This window comes from Enhydra lutris, unplaced genomic scaffold, assembly GCF_002288905.1.
Source record: "Enhydra lutris kenyoni isolate GAN:26980312 unplaced genomic scaffold, ASM228890v2 scaffoldscaffold7, whole genome shotgun sequence".
Classification (NCBI taxonomy): domain Eukaryota; kingdom Metazoa; phylum Chordata; class Mammalia; order Carnivora; family Mustelidae; genus Enhydra; species Enhydra lutris.
Window position 1 is genome coordinate 46,737,077 of NW_019154091.1, and position 10,215 is coordinate 46,747,291.

Here is a 10,215-nt window from a genome sequence, read left to right on the forward strand (position 1 = left end):
CAGTGTTGATCACAACCAATATTGTGAGGGCAGGGTGCATCGCAAATTAGCACGAAAATGGATTTTTCCTCTTTTGAAAGGTTAGAAACTCTAGTCTATATTTTAAAAAGGTAGACTAAATTCCATTCTTTAATATCTCTACAGAAAAAAACAAAGGTATGTTCCACTAGACCCAGGACAGTACTAGTTACAGCATCCCTTAAGCTTTAATGTGTTTTTTTCAGTATATAAAAATTAATAGCCAGTTACCCCGAAACAGCTCTGCATATCTGGTAATAAGATATGCATCACTATTCAGGTTAGCTTTAGGTGGTATTTTGAAATATGAAATCTCTGTGTAAGGTATAGGCCAACAATCATTTATTAAGAAAAAATAAGTACAGTCATTTTAATATACTGATTTAAACTTGCACAAAACATACTTCCTATAAATTGTTATTTGTAAATTTTAACCACATAAAAATCACTTGTTCTGTTGCAATTATAAGAAACAATTATAAAGACAACACCAAAGGACAGGAAATGGATTTATATATACTTAAGATACTGCTATAGAAGAAAGTGCAATAATTTTTACCAGGTCTTCATTAGAAGTTTGGGAGGAGCAACACCTACCACTCTCGGTTCCAGTGGAGGGTCCTCTGCCTACTTGAGGATCTTGATTAGATCTCTGCAGTGTGCTGTGACAAGCTTTCACATGCCATACTGAGACCTGGCAACTGGAATTTAGAAATTAAGGACAGGGTAGTCTAAGTGGTTAAACTGGCTTATAAGTCATCAACATGAGCCACCCTGAACACTGATGTAATTTGTTCTGAATCTAAACTAGGCTATTCCTCAGTTTGTTTCCTGAGATTAATAAGAGTCTGCTGGAGGGGAGGGGAGTGGGTGGGGACGAGGTGGCTGGGGGATGGACACTGGGGAGGGTATGTACTATGGTAAGTGCTGTGAATTGTGTAAGACTGATGAGTCACAGACCAGTACCCCTGGAGTAAATACATTATATGTTAATATAAAGCCCAGCAGGGACAAAAACTAGGCTATAACTCAAGTCTGTCACTAAGTTATAATCTCTGTAAGACACTGTTGAATTTACAATGATGTAAAGGAAATAAGCTGGTTACCAGAAGGCATTGGGGAATGCTCTACAAACCAGGGTGTTTGCCAGACATGACAGATTTATGTGAGAGAATCAGTCTGTTCTTCATACTTACCTGATTTGTGCTCATTGGGCAATATTCTGAAAACTATGGCATCCTCCGTACTCAGATTCAGAGATAAGAACATCCTGATCAGATATTAGTAATTATTGATTCTAGCACCCTGATTTATATATATCAGACTCCTGTTAATGTGGTCAGTATAATGCAGTGTAATAAACTCCTATACAAGTTTCTCTAGCTGCAAAGTGAAAATTATAATGACCTCCTTCACCCACCGAGGCATCAGAACTCTGTGAGGCAGGGAACTGGTTAGTCCAACTCTTCAGACACAGCATACACATAGGATGAAAAAAGTTAAAATGCAGCATTGAGATATTGTTAAATTAGTGTCTTATGAGTGGTTAGCCATTATCTGGTTCAAAAATGATTGACTACTCTGGCACCTGGGTGGCTCAGTCGTTGAGTGTCTGCCTTTGGCACAGGTCATGATCTCAGGGTCCTGGGATCGAATCCTCTGTCGGGCTCCCTGCTCCATGGGAAGCCTGCTTCTCCCACTCCACTGCTTGTGCTCTCTCGTATTCTTCTCTTTCTCTCTCTCAAATAATAAATAAAATCTTAAAAAAAATAAAAAACAAAACTGACTATAATCTCTCTTTTGCATGAAATTTCTCTTCCCAGTGACTATAAAGTATTAGAAATTGGCCTTTCCTTATATAGTATTTCTGTTCAGAGGAATGTAAACCTCTCCATTTCTTAAAAATTTAACATGCCCTTAGTATAGCAATATAAAGTAGATGAATACACCTATCCCTTTTCCTTTTATTTATAATTTTTTAAAGGTTTATTTATTCATGAGAAACAGAGAGGCGGGGGGAAAAGCAGCCTCCCCAAGGAACAGGAAGCCTGATGTGGGACTCGATCCCAGGACCTGGGATCATGACCTGAGCTGAAGGCAGACAGTTAACCATCTAAGCTACCTAGGCGCCCTTACCAATTGTTTCAAAACTTTGAGTTACTTTTGAATCTAGAAAATGCTATTCACAGCTTGCTTAACCCATTCTGGGGCCTACTATTGCCCTCATGTAGTCCTAGCTATATATATTACCCTGTTCTTTATTGTTTTAATTTTACTTATTTAACAGAGAGATCACAAGTAGGCAGAGGCAGGCAGCAGGGGGGGGGGGGGAAGCAGGCTCCCTGCTGAGCAGAAAGCCCAGTGTAGGGCTCAATCCCAGGAGCCTGAGATCATGACCTGAGCCGAAGACAGAGGCTTAACCCACTGAACCATCCAGGTACCCCTAGCCTATTAAGTTTAAAGAACAATGAACTAGGGAGTGTTCCAGTTCAAGATGGTGACACAGGAAGATCCTGAACTCCCCTCCATGGGCACACCAAATCTACACCTATTTACAGGGAATTCCTCCTGAAGAAGAACTGAGGGCTGATTGAACAGCTTCTGTACAAGAGAGACTGAGACATGGTAACAAAGGGTGACCCCACCTCTGATGCTGCAAACTGCAGTGCAGAGGATAGTAATGAGGTACCAGGAACAGATTCATCTATGCTGGGCCACAGAAAATAAAAGGCATGGCTTAAAAGAACAACCAGAATATAAAGAAAATAGCCCTTGAAGCCTGCTAACTGGCAGGGGAGCTGTTCCAACTGTCTCTTGGTTGGAGGGTCCAGTGAGTGCCACAGTTTACGTTCCCCCACCACCTTGACAACATAGATGGGTGCACAAAGCAGCCTACCACCCCAGTGAGCCGTGGGCCCCCAACCCACACCAACCTCGCTGTCCTACAAGAGCAGCTCCATGGTGGCGCACCCAGGACAGCCCTGGTCAGTGCTCACTACAGATCTAGCCCTCTCACGACACTGAGGCAGGCACAAAGTACCCTGGAACACTGCAGGCCTGTACTGCTTTGGCTTCACATGGCTCTCCAGGGCACCCCTGGTTGATGCCTTTTTCAGCTCCAGCTGCCCTGCCAGGACACCCTGGCTTTTACCTGCTTCATCTGTCCTTTCAGAGGACCCTATGGCAATCCCAGTCCATGTCCATATCCGCTATAACTATCCTTCCCAGCTGGTGCCCTACACAAAGCACCCAAGGACCCTCCAGCCAGCAACCACCTTGGCTATGGGCTAGCCCCACCAGGGGATTTTTCACACACTCCAGAACACCCCAGCTTACCCCCACTTGAGTTTCAGCCATTCTGCCAGGGTGTCCACAGAGAACCCTGGGACAACCCATAGCTTACAACCACTTCAGCTACAGGTGTCCTGTGGTGTATCCACTGCATAGAGCCCAGGGACTACACTCGCTGGCATCCCCTTCAGCATTAGCTGTCCTGTCAAAGCACCCCGTGAGGAGAGACTCCAGCTTGAACACATTTACCCTCCGCTGTCCTGCCAGGGCACCGTCTGCAAAAAGCCTCAGGACTCACCCCCAGCCCACATTCACTTAATCTCCAACCATTCCACTAGTGCAGCCCCAGCAGAGGGCACCCTGCAATCCCTAACCCACGCCAGCCACAGTTCCAGCCAGCCAGTAAAAGTCACCGGGTATATACAGTTTACACAGGGGACAACCATATACCGAGAACATTCCTTCAAGTTTAGGAAAAGTAGCGTTTCTGCCTAATTCATAGAAACAAACACAAAATCAATCGAAACAGAGAAAGGAATGTGCCCCCAAATAACCAGACAAAACCTCAGAAAAAGAAATGAAACAGAAATAAGCAATGTGTCTGATGAAAAAATTACAGTAATGATCATAAAGATGGACACTGGGCTGGAGAGAAGAGTAGAAGAACTCAGTGAGAACTTCAACAAACACCTGGAAAATATGAAGAACCAGGGCTAAAGAATATACATGAAAAGGAAAAACACTAGAAGGAATCACAAGTAGATTAATGGATACAAATGAATGATATGGAAGATGCGATAATGGAAAGCACCCAAGCTGAACAGCAAACATAATTTTTTTATTTTAATTTTATTTTTCTTAAGTAAACTCTATGCCCAACATAAGAATTGAACTCATGACCCTGAGATCAAGAGTCACAACCTCCATCAACTGAACCAGCCAGACACCACCCCCAAAATAAAGTTTTTAAATGAGGATAGGTTGAGAGATCTGTTGGACAGCATCAAGTGAACAAGCATTCATATTATAGGGAAGAAGGTGGTAGAAAATTTATTTGAAGAATTATAGCTGGAAACTTTCCTAATCTAGGGAGGGAAATAGACATTTAAATTCATGAAGCATGCAGAGCCCCTTAAGAAGATAAACTCAAGAAGCTCTATACCACAACACATAATTAAAATGTCAAAGGCTAAAGAGGTCATTGTAAAAGCAGTGAGAGGAAAAACAAAAAAAAAAAGTATGTACAAGAGAAGTTCCACAAATCTATCAGCTGATTTTTCAGAAGAAATTTTGAAGGCCCCAAGGGACTGGCATGATACATTCGAAGTGCTGAAAGGAAAACAAAACAAAACAAAAACAAAAAACCTGCAATCAAGAATACCCAGTAAAACTATCACTTGGAATTGAAGAAATAAAGAGTTCCCAAAAATAAGTTAAAGGAAATCATCACCACTAAACTGGCATCACAAGAACTGCTAAAGGGACTTCCATAAGAGGAAAAGAAAAGGCTATAATTAGACATAAAGAAATTATGAATAAAAAGATGTGAAACATGGCAACATATATATAAACAATGGGGAAAGAATTTGCTTTAGTATGTGTTCAAACCTAAATGACAACTCAATATGGACTGCTTTAAACTTAGGACGTTATATATGAACCTCATGGTAACCACAAACTCCAAACCTATAACAGGTAAAAGAAAAAATTAAAGGGAAAAAGTACAGTATATGGAATATAGTCGGTACTGTAACACTGTGTCAAGGTGACAGATGGCAGCTATACTTGTGATGGGCACAGCATAATGTATAAATAGAGTTGCTGAATCATTATGTTGTATATCTGAAATTAATATAATACTATGTGTTAACTATACTCAAAAAAGTAAACAGAAGAAGAAGAAGAGAAATAAAGTAAACTAAAATACTAGAGAAAGTCAGCAATCACAAAGAGAGAGCAAGCAAAGAAACAGAGAACTACAAAGCAACCAAAAAAACAGTCAGCAAAATGGCAGTATATAGCTATCAATAATTCTTTAAATGTAAATGGTCTAAATGTTCAACTCAGAAGACACAGCATGGTGGGATGGATTAAAAAAACAAGACGCAAGTATATGCTGCCTGGAAGAGACTTAATTCAGGCCTAAAGACACATACAGACTGAAAGTGAAGGGATGGAAAAACATATGCAAATGGAACCAAAAGGAAAAGCTAGAGTAGCAGTACAAACAACAAACAAAATAGACTTTAAAACAAAGACTGTATCAAAAGTCGAAGAAGAACATTACATAATGAAAAAGGTACCAACTCAACAAGAAGTTAAAACAATTGTAAATATCTATGCACCCAACATCGGAGCATCTAAATACATAAAGCATGGGCGCCTGGGTGACTCAGAAGAATATGTGATTCTTGGTCTTGGGGTCATGAGTCTGAACCCCACACTGGGTGTAGAGATTACTTAAATAAATAAAAACTTAAAAAAATACTACAAAAAAAAAAAAAAACCACACCAAGTAAAATAACCAGATAAAAGGAGAAATTGATGGTAAAACAATAATGACAGAGAACTTTAACCCCTCACTTATATCAAGGAATACCTCATCCAGGCAGAAAGGAAGCTGTCTTTGAATGACACATTAGACTAGACTAGACGGACATAACAGATATATAAAACATTCCAACCCAAAAGAGCAGATTACATATTCAAGTGCACATGGAACATTCTCTAGAATAGAGCACATTAGGGAACAAAATCAGTCTCAATAAATTTAAGAGAACTGATTATATTATGCATCTTTTCCAACCACAACAGTATGAAACTAGAAATCAATCACAAGAAAAAAACTGGAAAAAAACACAAACAACATGCCATTATACAACCAATGGGCTGACAAAGAAAGAATAAAATACATGGAGACAAATGGAAATGAAAACACAATGGTCCAAAATCTTTGGGACACAGCAGAAGCAGTTCTATAACAAGTAAATTCATAGCAATAGAAACCTAACTCAACCAACAAGAAAAATCTCAAATAAACAATCTAACCTTATAACCAAAGGAACTAGAAAAAAAAACAAAACCCAACATAAGTAGGAAGAATATAATGAAGATCAAAGCAGAAATAAATGAAATAGAGAATAAAGAAAAAAAGATGATCAAGGAAACCAAGAGCTGATTCTTTGAAAAGAAAAATGAATTTGATAAGCTTTACCCAGACTCACCAAGAAAAAATGAGAGGAGCCAAATAAAATCAGAAATGAAAGAGAAGTAACAACTGACACCACAGAAATACAAAGGACTATAAGAGTCATGAAAAATCATATGCTAACAAATTGGACAACCTAGAATATATGGATAAATTCCTAGAAACATAATTTTCCAAAACTGAAGAAGAGAGAAACAGAAGTCTGAATAGACCAATTACTAGTAACAAAATCAAGTAATAATTAAAAAATTACCAACAAACAAAAGGTCCAAGACCAGACGGAGTCATAGGTACATGCTACCAAACTCAAAAAAGAGTTAATATCTATTTTCCTCAAAGTATACCAAAAAAATAGAAATGTAAGTAAGGATTCCAAATACATTCCATGAGGCCAGATAGCAAAACCCTGATAGCAAAACCAGACAAAGACAACGGACAAAAGAAAACTACAAGCCAATATCCATGATGCACATAGATGCAAAAATCCTTAACGAAATGTTAGCAAACCACTTCCAACAACACATTAAAAGGATTTCTCAACACAATCAAGTAGAAGTGATTCTGCGGATACATGGATAGTTCCATGTTTGCAAATCAATTACACATTTATAAGAGGAAGGGTAAAAACCATATGATCTCAACAGATGCAGACAAAGCATTTGACAAAATTCAACATCTCTTCATGATAAAAACTCAACAAGGTGAGTTTAGAGGGAACACACCTCAACATAATAAAGGCCATACTTGAAGAATTTGCAGCTTACACTCAATGGTGAAAAACTTGGAGTTTTTACTCTATGATCAGGAGCAAAACAAAGATGCCCACTGTCATCACTTTCATTCAACATAGTACTAGAAGTCCTACCCACAGCAATCAGATAAGAAAAGGAAATAAAAGAAACCAGTATTTGTAAGGAAGAAGTTAAAATGCCACTATTTACAGGTGACATGATAGTATAAAAAGAAAACCCTTAAAGACTACACCAAAAAGTATTAGAATTCAATAAAGTTACAGGATATAAAATTAATATACAGAAATCAGCTACATTTCTATATACTAATAATGAAGTAGCAGAAGAATAAATCAAAAACACAATTCCATTTATGATTGTGCCAAACATAATAAAATACCCAGAATAAACTTAATCAAGGAGGCAAAAGAACCTATACTCTGAGAACTATAACACACTGACGAAAGAAATTAAAGATTACACAAGCAAATGGAAACACAGGGCTCATAGATTGGAAGAATACTGGTAAAATGCCTACTACACAAAGCAATCTACAGATGCAGTGCAATCTCTATCAAAATACCAACAGCATTTTTCACAGAACTAGAACAAATAATCCTAAAATTTGTGTGGAACAACAGAAGACCTCAAACAGCCAAAAGAACAAATCTGGATTTCAAATCCCACATTTCAAGATATACCAGTGTAATAATTAAAACAGTATGTTATTGGCACAAAAATAGACATAGATCAATGGACAGAAGAGAGGGCCCAGAAGTAAACCCATACTTCTATGCTCAATTAATCTATGACAAAGGATCCAAGAAAATAACATTAAAGAAAAAGATAATTTCTTCAGTAAATGGTGTTGGACCACTTTCTTACACCATGTACAAAACCAAACTCAAAATGGATTAAAGATCTAAAAACGTTGAGACCTCAAACTATATAACACCAGAAGAAAACAGGGACAGTAATTTCTTTGACATTGGCCATGACAACATTTTTCTAGATATGTCTCCTAACACAAGAGAAAAAAAGCAAAAATAAATTATTGGGATCAAACCAAAATAAAAAGCTTTTGCACAATGAAGAAAATCATCAATAAAACTAAAAGATAACCTACTGAATGGGAAAATATATTTGCAAATGACATATGCAATAAAGGATTAGTATCTAATCTAGTACCCAATACTACTGAATTAGTATTAAAAATTGATAAAGAACTTCTACAACTCAACACAAAAAGCCCCAAACAATCCAAACCCCAAAGATACAGATGTAGTGAAAAGAAGGGCCATCTGTACCCCAATGTTTATAGCAGCAATGGCCACGGTCACCAAACTGTGGAAAGAACCAAGATGCCCTTCAACGGACGAATGGATAAGGAAGATGTGGTCCATATATACTATGGAGTATTATGCCTCCATCAGAAAGGATGAATACCCAACTTTTGTAGCAACATGGACGGGACTGGAAGAGATTATGCTGAGTGAAATAAGTCAAGCAGAGAGAGTCAATTATCATATGGTTTCACTTATTTGTGGAGCATAACAAATAGCCTGGAGAACAAGGAGAGATGGAGAGGAGAAGGGAGTTGAGGGAAATTGGAAGGGGAGGTGAACCATGAGAGACTATGGACTCTGAAAAACAATCTGAGGGTTTTGAAGAGGCGGGGGGGGGGGGGGGGGGGGGGGGGGAACCAGGTGGTGGGTATTAGAGAGGGCATGGATTGCATGGAGCACTGGGTGTGGTGCAAAAACAATGAATACTGTTACGCTGAAAAGAAATAAAAAATTTTTTAAAAAATGGGCAAAAGACCTGAATAGACATTTTTCCAAAGAGGACATACAAACAGCCAACAGAAACATGAAAAGATGCTCACCATCACTAAACATCAGGGAATACAAATGAAAATCTCAGTGAGAGATCACTCCACACCTGTCAGAATGGTTAAAATCCAAAAGACAAGAACAAAGGCCAATAGGGAGAAAAGGGAACCCTTGCGCAACATTGGTAGGACTACAACTGGTGGAGCCACCCTGGAAAACAGTATGGAGGTTCCTCAAAAAATTAAAAATAGAATTACCATGTGATCCAGTAATTTCACAACTGGGTATTTACCCAAAGAAATTGAAAACACGAATTTGAAAAGATAAATATACCCCTATGTTCATAGTCAGGATACAGAAGCAACCCACGTGTCCACAGAGATGAACAGATGAAGAAGATGTGGTATATATACAAAATGGAATGTTACTCAGCCAAAAGAAGAATGAGAACTTGCCATCTGCAACAGTATGAATGGGCCAAGAGGGTATTATGATAAGTAAAATAAGTTAAAGACAAATATCTTAAGATTTCACTTGTATGTAGAACCTAAAAAACAGAAACAAAGGAATAAACAAAGCAAAAGCAGAAACTGACCCACAAATACAGAAAACAAATTTATGTTTGCCAGAGGGGAGGGAGGTGGGGGGGATGGGTAAAATGGCATGAAGGCGAGTGGCAGTATAGGCTTATAGTTATGGAATGAGTAAGTCATGGAGTGAAAGGTACAGCAAAGGGAATATATAGTCAATGGTACTGTAACAGCATTGCACAGTGAACAGATGGTAGCTACACCTGTAGTGGGTAGTACAGTGAACAGATTTATGGAATCACTATGTTGTACACCTGACACTCATGTAACATTATGTGTCAACTCTACTTCAGGTTGAAAAACTGTGAACTCACCAATGTCTTTACAACAATTATCACACATTCTGTTGCATGCTTCTGAATTCCACACTTCATCAAAAAGTTGAGGTATCAATACATGGCAACACCTGCAAACACATTTAGAGATACAAATTATGAACTGACCTAATAAGTTTTAAGAATCCCTATTTCAAAACACAGAGTTACACATTATATTAGTTTCCTAATGCTGTCATAACATTACCATAAGCTTTGTGGCTTAAAACA